At 49.2% G+C, this 6,135-nt stretch overlaps 1 pseudogene; it reads left to right on the top strand.

Moving 5' to 3' along the window:
- The first annotated feature begins 4,042 nt into the window (after positions 1-4,042).
- Positions 4,043-5,307, top strand: LOC149337500 (uncharacterized; annotated as a pseudogene).
- The last annotated feature ends 828 nt before the right edge of the window (positions 5,308-6,135 follow it).

Here is a 6,135-nt window from a genome sequence, read left to right as displayed (position 1 = left end):
GTTTACACGGCAGTTTTTTCCCTTCTATGCTTTATATTGCACCCCTCTTTCGCAATAAACCATTTCGTTGTTAGTTCAGCGCATGTGTTTGTCTCATCTTCTTCCGTCCTCTCCGTCAGCGCTGTTTTGCCGTACCATTCAAGAGTCAAGTATATCGGCTTATAACAGACTATGACATTGACCTGTTGGCGGTACAAGAAACTAAAGTAGACGGGGAGGAAGAGACCGGGAGCATGGTGCAGCGTTTCACGCGTAGGTATTACGCAGTAGTGGCTCATGCAGTTGGAACGTCGGCTGGGTGTGTCCTCTTCGTCAAAAAGCTGCCGGGCCTGGTTGTTCAGGCTTATGCAACATGTTCTCATGGACGATTTATTGTGCTTGATTATGCTTACAAGAATGTGGAGTCGAGAATAATCTCTTTTACGCACCTAACAAAGTTGACGAGAGGGCAGCCTTTTTTGGAAGCGTTGAGGAGTACTTCACTTTCGAAAGGCAAATGATCGTTATGGGTGATTTCAACTGTGTCTTGGCTGCGCTTGACAAAACAAGCGATAGAATATTCAGAGACATAAGTACCGAAAGACTGTCCGAGTTAGTGGGAAAATGGAATATTGAAGATGTGGCTGACTGTTTAGAGGGTGAGCGGGATGTGAAATTCACACACTTTCAGCGGACGAGTCACGCACGTCTAGACCGTATTTATATGACGGTAGACCTGCTGCCAAAATGCAACAATTACAAGGTTTAACCTGTGTCCTTCTCGGACCACTGTTTGGTTCAGTGTATGATAGGAACAGCAAAACGGGACAATGCTTTTAATTGGGACATGTGGAAATTTAGTGACAAGCTGTTAAAGTGTGAACGTTTTTGTGACAATATAAAAGAAGAAATTGGCAAAGTAGAGCCAAATTCAAGACAAAAGTTATGGGAGCAGTGGGAATTATGTAAGCACCAAATTAAAATATACGCAATTGAAAAAGCTAGATACTTGAAAAAAGAGGAAAAAATAAAGGAAAAGGATTTAAGAGAACTGCTGCGGAAACTAATTGAGCAGGAGAGTAAAGCTCCTGGCAAGTGGATTGATGACGTCAGGAAAATTAAACAAAAGCTTGAAGTTGTGGAAGAAGAGCGTTATCGCGGTGCGCTGGTGCGTGCGAGAGCCGAAGAGGCGGTTTTCGGTGAAACACCAACAAAACGAGCATTGGGCATGGAAAAGCACGGGCTGAGCGCAATAGGATTGATAAAATTGAATGGGGAGGTGTCGTAGCAGATGACGAAATGCATATAAAGCAAGCTTTTGCTGAATACTATCAGGCGCTTTTCGCAAAACACGACGTAGACATCGACACATTCAAGGGAAGGTTTCTAGGAGCGATGCCAAGATTAGACGACGAACAGAAACAGAGATAAGAGGCACCAATTACTGAATCCGAAGTGCAAACAGCAATAGAAAATTTAAACTCGGGTAAGTCGCCTGGACCAGACGGTTTAAGTGCGGCTTTCTATAAAGCCTTTAAGCAAGAAATTTCCCCTTTGCTAACGTTACTCTTTAATGACGCATATGAATTAAAAGCACTACCTCCTTCCTTTGGCGTATCTTACACTGTCCTAATTCCGAAAACGGAAGATAGTGAAAAGTTAAAGCATGTTACAGCCTACAGGCCGATTTACCTTACGAACGTGGACTACAAGATATTCATGAAGGTGCAGCAAGGCGGTTACAAAGAGTAATGAATGTGATAGTAGGTTCTCATCAGACGTGCGGCATCAAAGGTCGTTCTATTGTGTCTAATATTCATAAAGCAAGATGTGTTCTTGAGTGTTGTCATATTACGAACAGTCCTGTTGCTATCCTTAAGTTAGACCTTGAAAAAGCGTTTGATTGCGTGGCACATGAACTTTTGTTTTTAATTTTGGATCACGTGAATGTCGGGTCAGTCATCAGGAGGGGAGTGGCCATGGCGTACCGAAACTGCACAACGAGACTAATAGTAAATAAGAGTTTGGGGGCCCCCATAAGCGTGAAGCGTTCGGTGCGCCAAGGCTGCCCCCTCAGCCCTCTTTTGTTTGGTGTATACATAGAATCCCTGTGTTTGAGCATAATACAGAATGACGGTATTCAAGGTTTTAAGTTACAAGCGACAGAAATTAAGTTGCTCGCTTATGCGGATGACGTAGCTGTTTTCGCTGCTGATTATGAGAGCATAAGGAAGGCCATTGATTGTGTTCGGCAATTTAGTCAATCGACAGGAAGTCGAGTCAACTGGGCCAAATGTATTGGCTTCTGGCATGGTGAGTGGCCAACCACTCCTGTTAACTTTGCGAATGTGTCCTGGGTGACGACCTCAGTGAAGTAATTAGGTGTCCCACGCAGCTGGAAGACACCCGTGCAAAAACTGACAAGTGGAAAGGGGCCAGATTATCTACATTTGCCAGAGCTACAGTGTGCAACTTATTCTTCATCAGCAAGTTGTGGTACGTGATGCAGGTACTGCACTGTTCGCGAGTTAACGTGCAGAAACTGCACCGCATCTTTGCAGTGTTTCTCTGGGCCTCGAGCTGGGAACGATGCAGCCGGACAAATTTGTTCAGAAGTGTACGGAGGACTAGGGCTCGGCCATCTGTTTTTGCGCCAAATCGTCAGCAGATTTTTATTCTTTCGAGACGCGAGTGACCCGTTCTTGCGCACAATCTGTCAAGTAAGGCTGGGCCATGCATTACCGGAATGGATTGTTGGAACAGATAACATTCAAGGTCGTATTTTTGGCTACACCAGAGAAGTGGTTATGAGTGTTAGATTTCTAGCTGCTCGTTTTTCGCAGCAGTACCTCTCTACTGTAAAAAAGAAAACACTCTATCGGGATTTACGAGATGTTGTTCTGCCTGAACCACTGTACAGGGCCACATACCGTGGAGGCCAGGGCGGTAATGTGTTGAAGAGGGTGAAGAAAATGCAGGTACCAGCGGCAGCCAAAAGCTTCTTTTTCAAATTACACACAGAAACACTGGCCGTGAAAGCATTTATGGAGAAAAAGGGAATGGTTCTCCCTTGGGGTTCAGATTGTCTGATATGCAAGAAGCCAGAGACAATCGATCATGTATTCTTGCACTGCTGGGAAGGCGTCTACTTCTGGGACGTCTTGCAAAGAACGCTTAAGAAACACCTACCTCTAGATACTTATGGAATAAGGTATCTTCCCCTACAGAACGAAGAGGGAGTGCCTTATGATGCAATACTGCTGCTGGGCCTCCACGCTGTTTGGCGCTCACGAATGGCTGGATACCACTGTGAACCGGATGCGAGGCCTGCACGAATTTACTTCCGCGAGAGTGTGCACTGGTTTGTCGAAATACAGAAAACGGCTGCTCACGTCCCTGAGTGGCTCTCGAGGGTAGAGCCTTTGGTGTCCTTAAAGGACTTTTAGCATGACGATGCCTGCAGCAGACGGTTGAGTGTGAGTACCACCTGAAAGGGGTACAATGTAAATTTCCTTTAGTGTTTGTGTACCGTGTCGGAGCCCGGTATAAAGAAAAAAAAGTATAGTGGCCAGTATCCCCGCCTGTCACGCGGGAGACCTGGGTTCGATTCCCCGACGGGGAGCTTCGTGTTCTTTTTGTCTCGCTTTGCCCTTCTGTGCCTTTACCTAAGCGACGGTGCGCCTGTGTTTCTGTCTCCTCATTAGTATAGTGGCCAGTACCCCCGCCTGTCACGCGGGAGACCGGGGTTCGATTCCCCGACGGGGAGCTTCGTGTTCTTTTTGTCTCACTTTGCCCTTCTGTGCCTTTACCTAAGCGACGGTGCGCCTGTGTTTCTGTCTCCTCATTAGTATAGTGGCCAGTACCCCCGCCTGTCACGCGGGAGACCGGGGTTCGATTCCCCGACGGGGAGCTTCGTGTTCTTTTCGTCTCGCTTTGCCCTTCTGTGCCTTTACCTAAGCGACGGTGCGCCTGTGTTTCTGTCTCCTCGTTAGTATAGTGGCCACATTCTACTTCCGGCCACCGAGCGTGACGGACGCAGTCATTCTACTTCCGGCCACCGGCGTGTACGGACGAGGAATCATGAGCTCCGGCGGAGCGGCGACAGCGGCCCAGGCTGGCCGCGGTAACAGGCTTGAAGGAAACGACGATAAGGAATATCAGATCATTTTGCCGAACCTGCCCACCGGACGTGTTGTTTTGAACACTGTTTTTTTGCACGGAGACGTACGTGTGCGACCCTTTAGGGTTGAAGATTTCTGGGACGCCTTGGCGAAGACTGGTGCGCTCCCAGACGTGGTGGCTCTGGGGGCGTATCAAATCAACCACGTGTGGGCCGTGACTTTGAGCAGCGTTGAAGCAACCAAGCGGCTGCTTGCCGTCAAAGAACTTCTAGTGAAAGGGCGCCGGTGCATCATCATCGACCCTGAGGATCAACAGGTGAAGCTCCGGCTTCATTGGATGTTGCATGGAGTTGCCGATGAAGACATCCGAACTGCGTTGGCGGCTTTCGGTCAGGTGACCGAAGTTACCCGTGAGAGGTGGCGCGTCCAAGGCGTTCACGAAAAGGGTTCAACTACGAGGACCGTGCTCCTAAAGTTGAAGCCTGGGATGAAGATATAGGATCTGCCCCACCAGATAAGAGTTCCAGGAGAGTTGGCGCTCGTGGTTGTGCCTGGTCGGCCAATGCAGTGCCTGCGCTGCCACGGGACCGGTCATGTACGCCGGGAATGTAAGATTCCGCGCTGCTCGGTATGTAAGCGGTTCGGCCACGTTGACTCTGAATGCGTACGAACCTACGCGGTGGCTACAGGACCTTCAACGAGGGAGGCCTCGGCGGAGCACCAAATGGATGTCGTTGAGACTGAAGAAGCAGCAAGTGGCGTTGGTGAAGCGGGAAAGCCAGCGTTGACTACGGGCAAGCAAGTGCTTACGGGGGGTGGGAACGAGGCATCCTGTCTGTCAGGCAAGGGAGCCACAACACCTGGCAACGAAGATTCGGGGGAAGGCATGGAGAGCGAGGCTGAGCGCTTTCCAAACGCTGAGGTAACGGAGTCAACGAGTAAGCTGGAACCTCTTGAGAAGAGCGGCGGCCGAGCGACCAGCGTCCCCGGACCGGCGAAACGAGGCCACGACGAGAGCGGCAGCGAAAAGGAAAAGGTGGAGGCAGCTAGCATCGAGGAGCCGCCAGCGAAAGCACCACTTGGGAGGAGACCGACTTTCAAACCCAAACCGAATGTCCCGACGGACAAGAGAGCCGTCGAAAAACCGCCCCCAACGCAAGGTCCGCCAGTCCAAGGGCATGGCTCTGGCACCAACGAAGGCGTCTAGCTGTACGCTAGATGTGAAAGGTAAGCACCATGCTCTCGGCCTTTTTTTCTCTGTAACAAAATGGCTTCTGCACAGTCGCTAAAAATTGCCACATTTAACGTACGGGGTTTAGCCGCGAAAAGGAAGCAGAACCAAGTGTTTCGCCTCTTAAATGACTACGACATCGACATTCTAGGTGTTCAAGAGACGAAGGTCGAGGGCGAAAGAGAGACCGAGAGCATGGTGCAGCGTTTCACGTCCCGGTTTTATGCAGTTGTGAGTCACGCGGTTGGCACTTCGGGAGGATGTATTTTGTTCGTCAAAAAGCTGCCAGGTCTTGTTGTATAAACGCATGCTTCTTTTCTGTCGGGTAGGGGAGTGGTCCTCGATTTTAGTTTCTGGTCTACCCAGTGGCGTGTTCTCTGTGTATATGAATCTACTTTTGTCGATTAAAGGGCAGCTCTGTTTGATTTAGTGCAGCAGTACGTAAACACGGACAAGCAACTTGTCTTTATGGGTGACTTCAATTGTGTTTTGAGCTCCGCTGATAAAACTAGCCCGCGTGCTTTAGAGATAAGAGCACAGAAATTTTGTCGCGAACGATTGACGAGTTTGCCTTGGAAGACGTGGCGGAATGTTTTATGGGCAATGGGCAACTACAGTGCACGCATTTTCAGCGGTCTAGTCACGCCCGCCTTGACAGGATTTACATATCGGCAGAACTGGTCCCAAAGTGCCAATGTTATGACGTTCTGCCCGTATACATATTCGGATCACTGCGTGGTTCAGTGTACGATTGGAGCCAGAAAGAGAGGCGGTTGTTTTCAGTGGGACCTTTGGAAGATGAAC

This window comes from Amblyomma mixtum, chromosome 7 (genome assembly GCF_055824585.1).
Source record: "Amblyomma mixtum isolate Tamu chromosome 7, ASM5582458v1, whole genome shotgun sequence".
NCBI classification, from domain to species: Eukaryota; Metazoa; Arthropoda; class Arachnida; order Ixodida; family Ixodidae; genus Amblyomma; species Amblyomma mixtum.
This window is presented reverse-complemented; position numbering and strand designations above follow the sequence as displayed.